Here is a 19,310-nt window from a genome sequence, read left to right on the forward strand (position 1 = left end):
CTGAGTGACTGAACTGAACTGAAACTGAGAACAAATTTAACTTATACAGCAAATTGTTTTTGTTACAACATATAGGGTTCATATGTACAACAAGGAGAAACCCACAACTCTGATAACTTAATATATAAACAGACAATCCCCAAAAGAAGATACAACAAATAAGCAAACATGAAGAAACATTCCAATAGAAATCAAAGAAATACGAAATAAAACCATAGGAAAGTGCTATTTTTCTCATGAAATTAGCAAGTGCTTTGTTGAATGATAATATTCTCTACAGACAGCATGTTGTGAATCTGGTATTTTTAAAATTCTTTTTATGTTCAATTCTATTCTATTTATGTTCAATCCTATCACTTAACTTCCGTCGTAGCTCAGTTGGTAAAGAATCTGGCAGTGCAGGAGACCCAGGTTTGATTCCTGGGTCAGAAAGATCCCCTGGAGAAGGAAATGGCAGCCCATTCCAGTATCCTTGCCTGGAAAATCCCATGGACAGGGGAGCCTGGTGGGCTTCAGTCCATGGGGTCACAAAGCATCGGGCATGACTGAGCGACTAACACTTTACTTCACTTATCACTTTTGTGTTGTTATTATTTATACATTTTTTAAAAATTATTTCTAATTGGAGGATAATTGCTTTACTATGTTGTGTTGGTTTCTGCCATACATGAACGTGAATCAGCCATAGGTACACATATGTCTCCTCCCTCCCGAACCTCCTTCCCACCTCCCATGTCATCCCACCCCTGTAGGTTGTCACAGAGTACCCAGTTGAGCTCCCTGTGTCATACAGCAAATTCCCACTGGCTATCTATTCTACATATATGTGTGTATGTATGTGTATGCATGCTCAGTCATGTCCAACTCTTTGTGACCCTGTGGATTGTAGCCTGCCAGGCTCCTCTATCCATGAGATTCTCCAGGCAAGAATACTGGAATGGATTGCCATCTCCTTCTCCAGGGAATCTTTCAGACCCAGGAATTGAACCCGAGGTCTCTTGTGTCTCCTGCATGAGCAAGTGGGTTCTTTATCAGCTGAGCCACTAGGGAAGTTCTTATTTCACATATGGTAATATATATGTTAACCTGGTACTTTTATACCAGGTTTCAACTTTTCAGTATCACTGATGATGTAAATTGGCACAACCATTTTGAAAGCAATTTGAAAATGTTCTTCAAAGGCCTTAAGTTCATTCATAGCTTTTGACCCAGCAATTCCAAAATAAATTTTGCAAGTTTTGATATTTTTATAGTAACTTTACCATTTCCATGATTTAATCTTATTCTATATGATTCTTTAAAGAAATAAAAATAGGAAAAGCTTTCTGTGCAAAGATATTCATTAAAGTATTATTTCATAGCAAAAATTAGAAGAAAAATCTTTATCGAATAATAAAACCTAAGTAAACTACTTAGGTAAGTAAACACACTAAATGGAATTATAAGTAGGCTTTCAAATAATGGATAAAACTGTTAAACATGTTATCTCTGAGAAGTGAAGTTATAAAGAATTTTCATTTGCACTTAATGCGTTTCTAAAGGTTTGAATTTCTTATTTATTTCCTGTTATAATGAGAAAAAAAGACAGGAACACATTTCCATTTTTAAAAAATGTTGAAATGATGGTTACAAAGATTAGAATAATAACCCATGGAAACATCTTCATTATCTTTGGGAGAAAGAAATCCAGAATAAAATACCCATAAATGCTAATAGTGGAAGTGTTTATTGATGAGAATATGAATGAATTTTTTGCCTGTTTCCAAATGATTGAATTCAATGCTCACTTACTGAGATCCTAAATTAAAGGCCCTGAACTAGCACAAAGATATATAAAGCACTGCCATGTTGTTTATTAATGCATATTAGTCACTTTTATAGTATTCAGGACAGTCATTTTCTCCCTGCAAATGAGGTCTCCGGGAAAATAGTATGATGCGTCACAAAACAGTCCACCCAGAGTTTACTATTACACAAGCTTTTGTGGTTTAAAACTATAATACCCATTCTCAAGCATATGTAAGAAAATACTAATAAGACTAATAATTTTGGTTTATAATATCAACTTCCAAACGTCCAAACATCCAACCACTCTATCAAACATGATAAAAAGAGAAATGGAAATTTATTTTCTGATTCTTCAGATCCCTGGAAACATTATTTAAACACCTGCTGCAAGCACAGAAATTGAGAGTGAAATTTTTATTATGGTAAGTACCTGCATTTAGTCAATATTTCCTACTAAATTCAAAAATGAGTTTGAGCATGTTCAGAAATGTCAATAAAATATGGATCAAATTGATGTCTGTCAATTCAGATGCATTTTCTTGTCATCTTTCAAAATATTCATTTATTCGTTAAATGAATTACTGCATAGAAAGCACTTAAAATAATGCCCAGCATACAGAAGCAGTCCACAAAAGTTAAGTATTATTTTTAACTTTAACAAATATTCTTAAGCAACTACTACATGCTTGGCCTGATATTAATCATAATTAAATAAAGCACAGATATATCACTGAAGAGGAACAGCTCTAAAGTATGGAAATGCTTTTCCTAAGAGCACCTTTCCTGAGTCCACCTTATATATCCTTGATCAATAACAAAAGAGGGGCAGAATGTGTACAGTGAGGGAAAAAGGAGAACTATCCAGTCAACGAAATCACTGCTTTAAGCTTGTATGTTTTTGGAGTTGTTTTGGAACTCTCTGTTATACAGCAAAGCTAACTGACACAAGACCAGATTGGTTTCAGAACACACATGCAAAAATTAAGCAAATTATCAACTTACACCTAACATAAAAAATATGTCAAAAAGAAAATGAATCCAATAGTATGATGATATCATTCCTATCTAAATGTCATCATCTTTCCAGTCACATTCTGAAACCTGCTATTTTCACTCAACAAAAACTGTAGAAGATCATGTTTGTATATATAGACTTAATGCATTAAAAAACAGAAATTCACACTACAGTAGTTCAATGTATGGATAAATTAGTATATTTAATTGTTCCCCAATAATGGATACTGGCTATGACAATTCTTATCTATATCTCCTTGAGGGGAAAAAAACAAACTGGAAAAAGGATGCCTTTCTTTTGTATCTCCTGAAGAGTAGGTTCTTGGTATGGTTATTCAGTTCAGTTCAGTTGCTCAGTCGTGTCCAAATCTTTGCAACCCCATGAATCGCAGCATGCCAGGTTTCCCTGTCCATCACCAACTCCTGGAGTCTACCCAAACCCATGTCCATTGAGTCGGTGATGCCATCCAGCCATTTCATCCTCTGTCATCCCCTTCTCCTCCTGCCCCCAATTCTTCCCAGCATTAGGGTCTTTTCCAATTAGTCAGTTCTTCGCATCAGGTGGCCAAAGTATTGGAGTTTCAGCTTCAACATCAGTCCTTCCAATGAACACCCAGGACTAATGTCCTTCAGGATGGACTGGTTGGATCTCCTTGCAGTCCAAGGGACTCTCAAGAGTCTTCAACATCACAGTTCAAAAGCATCAATTCTTCAGCACTCAGCTTTCTTCACAGTCCAACTCTCACATCCATACATGACCAATGGAAAAACCATAGCCTTAACTAGACGGACCTTTGTTGGCAAAGTAATGTCTCTGCTTTTCAATATGCTATCTAGGTTGGTCATAACTTTCCTTCCAAGGAATAAGCGTCTTTTAATTTCATGGCTGCAGTCACCATCTGCAGGGATTTTGGAGCCCAAAAAAATAAAGTCTGACACTGTTTCCACTGTTTTCCATGAAGTGATGGGACTGGATGCCATGATCTTCATTTTCTGAATGTTGAGCTTTAAGCCAACTTTTTCACTCTCCTCCTTCACTTTCATCAAGAGGCTTTTTAGTTCCTCTTCACTTTCTGCCATAAGGGTGGTGTCATCTGCATATCTGAGGTTATTGATATTTCTCCCGGCCATCTTGATTCCAGCTTGTGTTTCTTCCAGCCCAACGTTTCTCATGATGTACTCTGCATAGGTAGGGTTATTACCAGTCCACAAATGGACCAAAACAGATAACAAATGTATAAAAGCCAAAGTGGGAACACAGAAAGATGAAGTCTCTGGAAATAAAATGGGGAGTTCACTGAATGAAAGGTAACAGACAATGATGACAGAGTTGACCTTCTTCCTTTAAATCCCCTCTTGAACTCTCCTAGCACTGACATTTCAGTGATGCATGCTAATGGCTGAGTGACATCACACAGTGGGAACATGGCATTCTCCAAGACTCACAGAAGAAAAGGAGTATGAAAAAAATCACTTAAAAACAGCTACTGGAATTCAGGACAGGGCAGCTTTGCTAATGAAAACTAGGTCAAATATCACCAAAGAATAAACACAAATCACCATTAACATCTATTTTCTGGGATGAAGCAGATCCAGAGTCAAGTTCAACGTGTTAACCATCAATAAATAAAAAGCTACCACTCCTCTTCAACAAAAATCTTCTAATAAGGCAAATATAAAAGTGCTTAATTGATAAATAAGAAAAGCAAACATTATGCTAAGCACCACAGGAGGCAGATTTGTGTTTTGACAGGCAATAGGAATAGAATCCAAAACTCTAATCAGGAACACTAAAAATACTTGAACAAACTGTGTCAGTGTCACAGTTCCTTTTCTTTATCCCTACATTGCAAACTGACTTGAGACTGTTGTTATGTTTTTTTAACAATAAAATTCTAGATAATTAATTGCAATTAAACACATATTTCTCCAATATGTAATTTAATTAGGGTGAGGTGGGGGAAGGGGTGGAATTGAGGCATGAGGAGGAAGTGAGACCATTTCTTGAGCAGCCTGGAAATTGAGGGAGCCCAAAGCACCCTAGGATGTATTCCTAAGCCTCCTTGGACCACAACAATGAACAGTATCCTTCCCAGAAACGGGAAGGATCCTCTCCTTAGATTCTTCAGGTAGATTCCTGAAGCAACAGAATTCTCTGTATTTTCTCTCACTAATATTATAAATAAAACATTACTCCTTATTAACCCTGCCTGAAAAAAAGAATGCTCTGCTAGAGACCAACCCATATTTCTCTGGGCCAAATTCAGAAGTTTTTACTCTTGAGGAAAATGCTTTTTTCCTTTTACTCAGGCTTTTCTGACTCAGGTAAAACCCCCAAAGGATCTTCAAGGTGGAAAAATATCTTGAATTATCATGAACAGCATAGCCAAACACTTGAGCAAAATAAACCTTGTCTTCAGCCGCCAACCAAAACAGTTTCCTGGATCATTTGGCTTGTGTGTGTGCCTTAGCTTCCTTCTGAGTGATACAAAGATGCAGATGTTCAGCTTCTTTCACTAAAGATTACTCTAACAGGCAAGTCTTAACATTCTACCAATTCCCATCCCAACCTAAGACTTCACTACCAGGCAAAGGGTATTCCTTAGGAGGTACTCAAAAATTACCTACTCAGCTTTCCACTCATCCAGTAAGTGAAACTATTCTCAGATAATCATGGAGAAACACCAGTGACCACTAGGGATCTGGACCCAAATTACCCAACAATTTGGACCTTGGCACTGACAAGTTCTATCTATTATTGATAAAGAAATTGCTCATTATTACAGCCCCTCCAGGTGACATTATTCTTTGCACAGCAAAAATCAGAAAGGTGGTGTCAGAAAGGATTGACATGTCTGCAATTACACTGCACATGTGCCCACTAATAGCATGTAGTGGTCATGTATTTTGTATTAAGAATGTAAAATGATGAGGAGGCATAAAGTTATACAGAGTGAGCTGATTTTTGAATCAGCCTTACCAGCCCTCCAAAGAGACCAGATGACTTAAATTCACATAATATCCGTCTTGAGTTTTCTTCAGGGCAGCAGAATTCAATTCCAGTGTCCTAGAGTAAGAAAAGTTTCCCTCACTCGGTATTATTTCAGCCTCTTCTGAATAGATAACTCCAAGAAGACAAAGGCTAAAATGATAGATTAGGCAGAAAAACAAAACCACAAACAAAAGGTTTTCAACTTTCTAATTCAGCAAATAAGAATAATCATTAACATTTACTTTAGTACAGTGGTTTACTAAGTGGTTTACTAAGAACTTTTAAGTGTACGATTCTATACATGATTCTCACAGTGGCCTACTTAAAGTAATATTAGAGTATATCATAACAACAAAGGACTATTATGCAGCCAGGAAAAAGAATGATGCTGTAGAACTAGTAACATGTAAATACTGAGTCCAAAACACTGGCTCCAAAAGAGAAAGGATTGTTTGGTACTGTTTTTATTTTTTTAAAAATATGTACAATGAAGAAAAATATAGTCAGGAATCACAATGCACATAAGTATACATAAGTATACATATACATATACATAGAAAGTATACACATACGTATATATACATACACAGACATAGAAAAGAAGCTGGAAAGATATGAACCAACTGTACTCCCTGCATTGTGATTACTGACTATATTTTTCTTGCTTATTTTCTGATATATCTGCAATGAACATGTATTACATGTGTGGTCAGGAAAAGATAATCATATATGATGAAAGAAGTAGTGACCTTATATTTTTAATAATCAGTACACTTCAATAATCATAGCTTAATGCCAAAAAGAAATGGGACCTTAATTTGAACTGCTTTTAGAAAATACATTTTTGGAAATAACAGAATTCATTGTCTTATAATCATCCGTAGATTTTTTTAAATTTATTGTCTAATTGGAGGAAAATTGCTTTACATTATGTTAGTTTCTACCATACCACACCACCAATCAGCCATAATTAAACATAAATCACCTCCGTCTTGCCCTCCCTCCTCTCCCCCCATCTCAGCCGTCTAGTTCATCACAGAGCACCAGGCTGGGCTCCCTGGGCTGTACTAATCTACCAACTTCTCACAAGCTATCTGTTTTGCACATGGTAGTGTATATATGTTGATGGTACTTTCTCCATTTGTACCGCTATCTCCGTCTCCCACTGTGTCTACACGTCCGTTCTCTACATCTTCATCTCCATTCCTTCCCTGCAAATAAGTTCATCAATACCATTTTTCTAGATTCCATATATATGCTTTAATATATGATACTTGTTTTGCTCTTTCTGACCTACTACACTCTGTTTAACAGGCTCTAGGTTCACCCACTTCACGAGACCTGACTCAGATTCATTCTCTTTATGGCTGAGTCGTATTCCATTGTATATACGTACCACATCTTCTTTATCCACTCCTCTGTAGATGGACATCTAGATTGCTTTCACATCCTGGATGCTGCAAGTAGTGCTGCTGTGCATCTTGGGGGATATGTGTCTTTTTCAATTATGATCTTCTCAGGGTATACATCCAGTAGTGGCATTGTTGGGTCATATGGAAGCTTTATTCCTCGTTTTTTACGGAATCTCCATACTGTTCTCCACAGTGGTTGTGTCAATTTACATTCCCACCAACAGTGCAAGAGGGTTCCCTTTCCTCCACATCCTCTCCAACATTTATTGTTTGTAGATTTGATGATGGCCAGTGTGAGGTGATACCTCGTTGTAATTTTGATTTGCATTTCTCTAATAATTAGTGATGTGGAGCAACTTTTCATGGGTTTGATAGCCAATAATCATCCATAGCTATTAAGGTCTACTAGTTCAGAACAATTCAGCACAAAATATACATGGAGTTCTGTCTTAGCCCAAATTCCCTAGGAAGCAGACCTCAAAGCAAGGATTAAAGTGCTGGTACTTTCCTTGGAAGTTGCAAGCCATATACCACTTCACTACAATCTGCAGAGACACAGTGGGTCACTCACCCAAGTGTTTACTGGGTACTTGGGGTTTCTCAGTAATTAACTACAAGAACTAAGCACCCTGGAGCAGTCCAGGGCAGGCGGAAAGGAGAGCTTATTTGCCCCGTCCCCTATCTCCAGGGCCCCTTGATCAAAGGTCCTCAGAACCCACATCCAGACCTTCAGCACCTGCTCAGGAGGCTGGATCCCATGCCCTGAGTGCCCAAATGCAGAAGTAAAGGCTAATTTCATGCAGGTGGAGCTCAGCATTGGTATTACGAATCCCAGACAGATCCAGGGCCTCAACTCAGAATCCAGAAAGCACGGGAGCCACAAGAGGTGACAGCATCAGAGAAGGGGGCCTCCTTCAGGAGAAGCAGGTGATTCAAGGACTCTGAGAAGGAGTATAAACACTTATGTCCATAAAAGTCAGACTGGTGGCTACAGGGGTTGGGGGAGGGGTGCAGTTGGGGGTTGGGGTTGGCAGATGTAAGCTTTTATATAGAGAATGGAAAAATAACAAGGTCCTAATGTATGGCATAGAGAGCTATATAGTTCTATATATAGTTTATTAAAATAAATTATAGTTTATTTATATAGTTTATTGAAACTACTATATAGTTTCAATATAGTTCAATATCCTATAATGGAAAAGAATATTTTTTTAAAGAATATATATATATAACTGAATCATGTTGCTATATAACAGTAATTAGCACATTGTAAATATGTCAATAAAAAATAAAAATATTTTTAAAAGAATTCAGAACTATCCAAACCACACACAAAAAAAGGCCTGTCCAATGTAAAATTTTTGCTAAATCTTGGAAATAGCCATTTCATATCAAATTCCATTAACAGCATTATTAACAAAAAAAATTTTCCACATCTGTAAACATACAATAGAGTATAAGAAATCTTGCTTTATTCATCTGCTTCCCTACCATCTGGCAAAATATTTACATGCACATGAAATGGACATGCCCAGATTACTGAATGTACAGGTTATACTTAATTCCCGGCACACAAAATATACTTCTACCCCTTTACTCTTCCACTCAGGAAATCACGTGCATGCAAACTTGATCCGGTCCAACTCTGTGACCCCATGGACTACAGCCCACCAGGCTCCTCTGTCCATGGGATTCTCCAGGCAAGAATACTGGAGTGGGTTGCCATTTCCTCCTCCAGGGGAACTTTCTGACCCAGGGATCAAACCCACATCTCCTGCATTGGCGGGCAGATTCTTTACCACTGAGCCACCTGGAAAGCCCCAAGAAAGCACAGGAGAATGCAAACAGATGAAGCTGATATCACTAAAGAAACTATGTCAAATCCACTTTAGTTTAGTACCTTTGAGCTTTTTCAAAATTACTTGTAATTTAGAAATGCTGATTAAGATAGTATAAAACACTACTCATATCTATTCAGACAGCTGTCATTAAAAATAGTAATAATGGCAAGTGTTAGTGAGGATGTGGAGAAATTAGAGGAAATTGGAAAACACATATGAAACTAACTGTGGGCATCTCTGGAATGGAGGCAAGTATGTGGGCATAGGAGGATGAGGCACTTGTAGACCCGATTAGTCAGAAGTCTGTCGGCTGCAAGTGAGAGAAACATGCCTAACAACCATACAGGGAACAAACCTGCGGACACAGCGGGGGAAGGAGAGGGCGGGACAAACCGAGAGAGTGGCACTGACCTATGTACACCACCATGCATGAGACAGCCAGCCAGTGCGAAGAGCCGCGGAGCACGGGGAGCCCAGCCCAGCGCTCGCACAACAAGAGGCGTGGAACAGGACAGGGGGCGGCGGCAAGCTTCAAGAGGGAGCGGATATCTGCATACTTAAGGCTGACTCACGTTGCTGCATGGCAGAAACCAACATAACACTGTAAAGCAATTATCCTCCAATTTTTAAAAAAAAAGTAAATTTAAATTAAAAAAAAAAAAAGCAAAACGGTTCGGCACAGAAGGAAAAAAGAAAAAACCACACCAGGCAAGAAGGAAATTTGTTATCATAAATTGGGAGCTCCTGGCTTTACACAAGACTGCATCCATGAACTCAAAGGATGCATTAAGCCTGTGTTACTCTCCTGGGCTTGTCGCTCCTTAGTTTCATTCTTCAGATGAACACTTTCTCAGGGTAGCTGAGGTGGCCCCTTGGAAGCTCAGGCTCCCATCCACCCAACCAAGCAACCCCAGAGAAAGAAGCTGTCTCCCCCTTCAGCTCCTAAGGAAAGTCCAAGATGGACCTGACAGCTCCAGCTCAAAACACCTGTTGAATCAGTCAGTGTTTGCATTTAGAGGCAGGTAACAGAAATAGATGGGGAAACAGTGGAAACAGGGGCTGACTTTATTTTGGGGGGCTCTAAAAGCACTGCAGATGGTGACTGCAGCCATGAAATTAAAAGACGCTTACTCCTTGGAAGGAAAGTTATGATCAACCTAGACAGCATATTAAAAAGCAGAGACATTACTTTGTCAACAAAGGTCCGTCTAGTCAAGGCTATGGTTTTTCCAGTGGTCATGTATGGATGTGAGAGTTGCACTATAAAGAAAGCTGAGCACAGAAGAGTTGATGCTTTTGAACTGTGGTGTTGGGGAAGACTCTTGAGAGTCCCTTGGACTGCAGGGAGATCCAACCAGTCCATCCTAAAGGAGATCAGTGCTGGGTGTTCATTGTAAGGACTAATGTTGAAGCTGAAACTCCAATACTTTGGCCACCTGATGTGAAAAGCTGACTCATTCGAAAAGACCCTGATGCTGGGAAAGATTGAGGGCGGGAGGAGAAGGGGACGACAGAGGATGAGATGGTTGGATGGCATCACCAACTCAATGGACATGAGTTTGGGTAAACTCCGAGAGTTGATGATGGACAGGGAGGCCTGGCATGCTGCAGTTCATGGGGTCACAAAGAGTAAGACATGACTGAGCGACTGAACTGAACTGAACAGAAAACCCAATTAATGTTAGTTTCAACACATAAAAGTTTTGAGGTTTTCCTGCACATCACAATAAGTGTCCAGAGTAGGCATCTGCTGGCCTTCATTCAAAGTTATGCAGTTATCTCCAGCCTGCCTTGTGCTCCCTATGTGGCAACTGGTGCTCAAGCTAATGCATCTCTGGGGACAGGCGGAGAAGAAAGAAACAGCACTTGTATCAGGAAAGCAAAGGTTCCCCCAAACCCTCTGCAGATTTCTCGTTTCCTTTTCACTGGCTGAATAACATCACGTTCAACACCCACCGCAAAGAGATCTGGGAAATTTTAGCATTCCAAACTCAATACCAAAGGAAACGGAAGCAGGTGTTGAAAGACTGCTGAAAGTGAACCAACCTGGATTAATACCCTACAAATCTCTGTTCCTAACTGATCAATCCCAATCGCCAATCATGCTCAGGTCTCAATTTTCACCTCTATATATCAAAGGTGAGTGGTGCTCCATGACCAACCCCAAGGACCATGTGGAATAGAAGAACCATCTCTAGAAACACTGATCTTGCCAAAGAAAAGGAATGGAAAAGCAACCCAGATAGAAAGCACTACCACAGCTGATGCCAGTGACCAATAAAACACACATACATGCAGAAACACAAATGCACACCCACATGCACACATACACATGGATAAGGCTAGAAAAAGTTGAAAAAAAAGTGTTTAAACCCCCACTATAAACTATTTATCTTGTGGAGTAGGGGTTCAGAGAACAGGATGACACTCATTTCTTTTTTATGTAGCTCCCCAAAAGAGTTGAGGAATTGAAAGTGATTCTTTTTTCCCTTTTATTGGCTTGATTGGGTTTTTTCCAGTATCTTTCAACTAACAAAGAAAATTTTAATTATTAATAATAATGTGATAAGAAACCACATTTTTATAAAGGAGTAATTGAGATGAGCTACTTTGTTTTCATTAAGATCCTGGAAAAGATCATCATGAAGCAATATTTATTAGGAAGGGCATCAGAGAAAAAAACTGGGTAAAGATAGAATCATGAATAATGAAAACTAATCTCTCCCATTTAATTTTCCCTACATTTATCTAGATGAAGTTACACCTACTAAATACTGACTTTGCTTCTAACGACCTGAAGGCATGTGACATATTTTATTTGACATAGATCACTATGTTTAGCCTCTGGGTAAAGATGGAGCCAACAGATCTGGTTCAGTGACACAGAAAAAAAATGATGCATAAAGAGATGGCGTGATGAGTCTGGTTTACCTGACACATAGCAGTTGCCTTATGGATCCCTCTGCAACCTGTGAGGAGGCCTGGGAGACTAGGTTTGTAGTGGTGGCTTTACAGCCAGTTTGCGCTCCCACCCAAAGAGAAGGGGTTCTTCATTAGGGCATTGTGAACTTGGGTTGGAAATAATTATCTTCCCCCACACACAAGCCTGTACCCTGGGTTTCCTTCCATTATAATATACAGCACAAATTTTATTTTGAATTGAATTATAAGTCGCTCAGTCATGTCCAACTCTTTGCGACCCCGTGGACTGTAGCCCACCAGGTTCCTCCATCCATGGGATTCTCCAAGCAAGAATACTGGAGTGGGTTGCCATTTCCTTCTCCAGGGGAATCTTCCCAACCCAGGGATCGAACCCAGGTCTCCTGCATTGCAGGCAGACGCTTCAACCTCTGAGCCACCAGGGAAGCCCCTATAGAGCACAAACCACAGTAATATTAGAAACATCTAGGAACTTGTCAGAAATCCCAGATGTTTTCCTAGCCTATTACATTGTTGCTGACTTTTTGTCATATCATTTGTACCCACCACTACTTCAAAATTACAGCAGTTACTACTACATCAGGATGCTGCTGGATTTCAATAAAGATTGTTATATATTATATAATTTCATACATTTCATTTTATGCATTCAAGAACATTCTTCTGACTGCCAAAAAGATCTATGGTACCAAAATAAAACAAAACAGAATTTCAATACACACACAAACACACACTCACACAAACACACATACACTCATGTGGAACAGATTATGAGAGACGTCCTTGGGGGTCCAGTGGTTAAGACGCTGCACTCTCAATGCAGAGGACCCAGATTCAATTCCTGGTCAGGAAACTAGATCCCACATGCCACAACTAAAAGATCTTGTGTTGCTGTTGTTGCTCAGTTGCTAAGCCATGTCCAACTCTTTGCAACCCCACGAACTGCAGTGCGCTAGGCTTCCCTATCCTTCCCTCTCTCCCGGAGTTGGCTCAGACTCATGTCCGTTGAGCTGGTGATGCTATCTATCTAACCATCTCATTCTCTGCCACCCCCTTCTTCTTTTGCCTTCAATAAAAAAAAAATCTTGTCTTCAATCAAAAGACCCAGCATCAGGGTCTTTTCCAACAAGTTGGCTCTTTTGCAACAAGTAGCCAAAGTATTGGAGCTTCAACATCAGTCCTTCCAATAAATATTCAAGCTTGATTTCCTTTAGGATTGACTAGTTCAATCTCCTTGCTGTCCAAGGGACTCTCAAGAGTCTTCCCCAGCACCACAGTTCCAAAGTATTAATTCTTTGGTCCAACTCTCACATCCGTACATGATTACTGGAAAAACCATAGCTTTGACTAGACAGACCTTCGTTGGCAAAGTCATGTCTCTGCTTTTTAACATGCTATCTAGGTTTGTCATAGCTTTACTTCCAAGGAGCAAGCGTCTTTTAATTTCATGCCCCAACGAGGATCCCACATGCCGCAACTAAGACACAGTGCAGCCAAATAAAAAAAGAACAGATTCCGAGCCTCTGCACAGAATATCTCAAGCACTGGGGCGTATACAGGAGCTTTTAAACACCTTCCTAAGACCTTCTTAGGATAAAAGAAACATCCTTGTTCCAGGTCTGCCCTGAGATATGATAATCAGAATTATTGTTTGGGGACATGTTTGCCACATGTTACAACATAACCAGAGGACTAAGCAAGTCTCGAACCCCACTGGGTGCTATTCTCCTCTGAGGCATCTCTCAAGAGAACCCTTTCTTTCACTGCCATCACAGAAGCATCACACACTGCTTGGGTCACTCATACATGAAGCAACTGCCATTTCTCCAACATAATCACCGATAGCGCAGAAGCCCAATAGTTCACAGTCAATGCTCTAAGATGCAACCAATAAAACCAGAAGCCATGTAAAAAGGTTAAAACCCATCAACGCATCCTCTTGAGCTGTTGAAACACTCCCTAGCTAGGGAGAAAATTAGGAGTATTTCTTCCACTACATCAATTAGCTGTCACTTTTGGCATTTTCCTATGAGCACTGAAGCCAAGCAGAAGTTGTTTTGAATCCCAGCTCTTCCACTGTCTACTGTGAGTGACTGCTGGTTAAAATCCTACCTGAGCACTGAATTTTTCAGCTGAATGATTCTCAATGGGTTGTTAATTCATTCATTCATTCAATCAGTCATGCATTCAATTAACAAAAGCTTTCTGCATGTGCTATAAGCTGTCTCCACCACAAGTCTGAACAGGTAATACAGAAATGGAATGAACTCGGAGAGACTCAATATCTCGAGACAAAAATTCACAAATGGTTCAGAAGCCCATCTTGTTATGTCTCAGAACTCAATTATCAGACAGATAGAGTCTCTCAGCAGGAAGGAAAGGGGTTAAGGATACCACAGATACGTCTCAGAACATGTCTCAGATATGTCTCAGGTTAGGATGGTTGCCTGAAACAGACCCGGTCTGCAAAGGAACATGGGCTAGATACAATGGAATGAACATCAGTGGCTGAAACAAAGCTCCATCAAGGCAGTTAAAGAGAAGATTGCAGTGGGACTTCCCCGATGGTCCAGTGGTTAAGAATCCGCCTGCCAAAGCAGGGGACATGGGTTAGATCCCTGGAACAGGAACTAAGATCCCATATGTCATGGGGCAACTAAGCCCACATGCACTACAATTACTGAAGCCCTGGGTGCTCTAGAGCCTTCTAGCTGCAACAAGACACCACAAGCAGAAGCCTTGGCACCACAACTAGACAGTAGCCCCCACTCTCTGCAATTAGAGAAAGCCTGTGCGCCACCACAAAGACCCCGCACAGACAACAATAAACGAACAAATAAATACATAAAAATTGTTTAAAAGGATTGCAGGAGGCTACTCAGCATGTGGGTGGAGAACAGAAGCTGTAAATCCAGGATCAAGAAAGATTTCAGAATGACATGCTAACATTTCTCCAGGACAAAGCAGAGCTTATGCTACCCACCCCTGGAAGCAGAGCTTAGGTTACCCACCCTGGCTCTGGGAAGAAGGCTTGGCAAGAACAAGACAAGCTAACAGGCACCAAAGCTGACAGTCAGACCAGGTGACTGCACACACAGGATGGAGAAGAAAAGCGTGCAGGAGCCGAGTAGTCACTGAAGCATGAAACCTGGGCTGACAGCAAGAGAACCAGAGCATGGGGCAGGGGCCTCCGAGAGGCCTCACATCTCAAGTTTAGGAAAATGACTAGTGCTAAACAGAGTAAGGGATCTGACACAGTGCCTGTCCTGTCTCGGGGAGGGGACAGGCTCTGAACTTGGGCAAGGGTGGGCTGGATACATAAGTGGCTTCTGGGGTACTAGCTTTGAGGCACCAGAAAAGGTGAAGCAGAGGAAGTAAATGATGGGAGGGGGTTGAGCCAACCCATGGTTCAGCTTTAAAATGTGACTGACAACTTCTCTGGTGGTCCAGTGGTTAAAACTCCACAATTCCAGTGCAGGGGGCACAGGTTTGATCCCTGGTCAGGGACTACGATCCCACATGCTGCAGAGCAAGGCCAAAATGTGTAAAAATAATAACAATAATAATAATAATAAAATGTGGCCACAAAGAGATGCGAACAGGTTCCCCTATCACTTCTCTATGACTTTATCAAGGCCCTCCCTATCTTGGAAATACCCTAGCATCTAAAGGTCCACTGCATCAGGATTTGCCAAGAAAACATCATTCAGTCACTCAGTCATGTCCAGCTCTTTGTGGCCTCATGAACCGCAGCATGCCAGGCTTCCTCGTCCTTCACTATCTCCCGAATTTGCTCAAACTCATATCCATTGAGTAGGTGATGCCATCCAACCATCTCATCCTCTGTCACCCCCTTCTTTTCCTGCCCTCAATCTTTCCCATCATCAAGGTCTTTTCCAATGAGTCAGCTAAGAAAATACGTTACTCTGATTGCCACATGAAAACTCAGAGAAACTCAATGCTAGTGACTCATAGCAGTTGCCTAAGAATATACCATGAAAAATATTAACATATCAGAGATGAATCCATTTCAAAAAGCATCTCTTCCTACTTCAAATTACACTAAAAATTCTGGGAAATACAATAATTTCTTACATCTAGACTTAAGTTTGTGAGGTTAAACATCTGTAAATCTGAATCACAAGTTTGCACTTGAGACAGTCAATCCTCCCCAAGGACAAGCAAAGTCCCTGTCATAACAGATCAACCTTATTTATATTGTCAAACAACTTAACATTTTTACTATAATCTTTTTACATAACACGTCCAAGTAGGAGATGTCTTTTAAAGTTCGGTGGTCTCTATTTTCAAATTTTAATTTACAAAAATAAGCTTTGCTTTGTCATGGGGAAACACCAACCTTAAAATGGTATGTGTGTGCTCAGTCGCTCAGTTATATCCAACTCTTTGCAGTCCTGTGGTCTGTAGCCTGCCAGGCTCCTCTGTCCATGGGATTCTCCAGGCAAGAATACTGGGGCGGGTTGCCATTTCCTTCTCCAGGGGATCTTGCCAACTAAGAGATTGAACCCGCTTTGCAGGTGGATTCTAAATGGTATATCACTACATTACTAAAGGAGTGGAAAGGCACAGAAATGAACATATTTGTATAAGGCTTCTAAGATTAGGGTAATTTTTTCAAATTTTTCTTTAATGTTGTCATATCATCTTTTTAAAAATAAGTATATTCAAATGCCCTCTTTCCCTGACTTATTCCAAACTAGAAAACTGAACTGGTCTAGTCTTTGATTAACTGTCCTCTGTGTTGCTGATACATAAACTCACATGTTATACAGTCACCTCTGCTGCTGGTTCAGCCTCTCCCTTACATGCTGGCTGTCGCTAAGAAGTTGTTCTGACCTTGTTGTTGTCTGAAGACCCCTCCAAAGCACATTAACATAAAAATGCTCTACCAGTTTTGAAAGTAAAATTTTGAAGGCTTTATATCTCCCCCTCCCTTTCTGGGACAGTTGCACCAAAAGTCACATGGGTACTCTGCTCAGTGTTATGTGTCATCCTGGACGGGAGGGAAGTCTGGGGGAGAACGGATACATGTATATATATGGCTGAGGCCCTTTACTGTTCACCTGAAACTATCACAACATTGTTAATTGCCTATATCCCAATACAAAATAAAAAGTTCAAAAATAAATAAATAAAAGTCAACACGTTTATAAAGGGCCCCTCTGGGACTATTAAAAAAAATTCTTCACTTGACTATCACACAGGAAAGTTTGTTTAAAAAAAAAAAAATTCACCTTATCCTATACCATCCCTTATATGCGGAATCTGAAAAGAAATGATACAAAGGAACTTGTTTACAAAACAGAAACAGGCTCACAGAGAATGAATTTATGGTTGCCAGGGCAGAAGAGAATGGGAAAGGAATAGTTAGGAAGTTTGGGTTGGACATGCATACACTGCTATATTTGAAATGGATAACCAACAAGGACCTACTGCTGAGCACAGGGAACTCTGCCCAATGTCATGTGGCAGCCTGGATGGCAGGGGAGTTTGGGGGATTACAGATGTAATCAAATCACGATGAGACCTTTAGAATGGGTCCTAACCCAATACATTGTTGTTGTTCAGTTGCTAAGTCATGTCCAACTCTGCAACCCCATGGACTGCAGCATGCCAGGCTTCCCTGTCCTTCACTGTCTCCTGGAGTTTGCTCAAAGTCGTGTCCATTGATTCGGTGATGCCATCCAACCATCTCATCCTCTGTCATCTCCTTCTCCTCCTGCCTTCAATCTTTCCCAGCATCAGGGTCTTTTCCAATGAGTCAGCTCTTTGCATCAGGTGACCCAAGTATTGGAGCTTCAGCTTCAGCATCAGTCCTTCCAGCGAATATTCAGGGTTGATTTCCTTTAGGAACCCAATATAACTGGTGTCCTAATAAAAGGAGAATGCCATGTGAAAACAGAGACACACTGGGGAACACCAAGTGACAATGGAGGCAGAGATAAGTGCTGTAGCTGCAGACTTCCCGGGTGGTCCAGTGGTTCAGCATCTGCCTACCAGTGCAGGGGCACATGGGTTCAATCCCTGATCTGGGAAGATCCCACATGCCTCAGGGAAACTAAGCCTCTGAGACACAAATACTGAGGCTGTGCTCTAGAGCCCAGGAGCCACAACTATTAAGCCCAGGTGCCACAAATATTGAAACCCAAGCACCCTAGAGCCCGTGCTCCACAACAAGAGAAGCCACTGCAATTAGAAGCCCTCACACCACTATAGAGAGCGGCCCCCTGCTTGCTGCAACGAGAGAGAAGCCCACGTGCAGCAGTGAAGACCCAGCTCAGTCAAAAATGAATAAAAGAAATTTTTTAAAAGAAAGAATCTGCCTGCTAATGCAGGGGACACGGGTTCGATCCCTGGTCTGGGAAGACTCCACAATGCCTCGGGGCAACTAAGCCTGTGCGCCACCATGACTGAAGGCTGCGAACGCTAAAGCCCCTGCTCTGCAACAAAAGAAGCCACCGCAATGAGAGTAGCCCCTACTTGCTGCAATCAGAGAACGCACAACAGCGAAGACCCAGCTCAGCCAAAAATAAATTAAAAAATAATTTTTTAATTACTTAAAAATAAAAGCGATGTAGCTGCAAATCCAGAAACACCAAGGATTATTGGCAAACCACCCTAGCAGCTCAAACAGTAAAGCATCTGTCTGCAATGATGGAGACTTGGGTTCAATCCCTGGGTCGGGAAGATCCCCTGAAGGAGGAAATGACTACCCACTCCAGTAGTCTTGCCTGGAGAATTCCATGAACAGAGGAGCCTGGCAGGCTACAGTCCACGGGGTTGCAGAGAGTCAGACACGACTAAGCGACTAACACATACACCGGAAGCTAGGAAGAGGCCAGTAAGGACCTCCTGACTAATTTCAGAGAGAGCTGACACCTTGATTTCAGACTTGCAGCTTCTGGAACGGAGACAATAAACTTCTGTCATTTTGGACCACCAGCTTATGGTATTTTGTCATAGCAGCCCTTGGAATCTAATACAATGTCTCCGCTTCTTATTGCTAATTTTCACATCACTGTGAGATTCTTGGTGGACTTTTCCTTGAAAGTACCTTGTTCATTTGACTAGTGTAAGAGAAATGATAACGAACCAGCCCCATATAGTGCATGCAATGGGTTTCGTTTTTCATTATGTGTAACAAAAGGTCCCAAGTGCTAGGGTTGCCAGATAAAATGCAGGATGCTTCATTAACTTTGAATTTCAGACAAACAGTGAATAATTCTTTAGTTAAGTATGTCCTATGCATTATGTGGGACATACTTACTATAAAATTATTCACTGTTTATCTGAAACTCAAAT

The 19,310-nt window shown here is 40.7% G+C and overlaps 1 non-coding gene across 1 annotated transcript; it reads left to right on the forward strand.

The window, feature by feature from the left end:
• The first annotated feature begins 12,767 nt into the window (after window positions 1-12,767).
• Window positions 12,768-12,840, forward strand: TRNAE-CUC (transfer RNA glutamic acid (anticodon CUC)). The gene has a single exon. It is a non-coding gene; the product is annotated as a tRNA-Glu (tRNA).
• Window positions 12,841-19,310: the final 6,470 nt, after the last annotated feature.

The sequence above is a fragment of the Budorcas taxicolor genome, chromosome 6 (assembly GCF_023091745.1).
Source record: "Budorcas taxicolor isolate Tak-1 chromosome 6, Takin1.1, whole genome shotgun sequence".
NCBI classification, from domain to species: Eukaryota; Metazoa; Chordata; class Mammalia; order Artiodactyla; family Bovidae; genus Budorcas; species Budorcas taxicolor.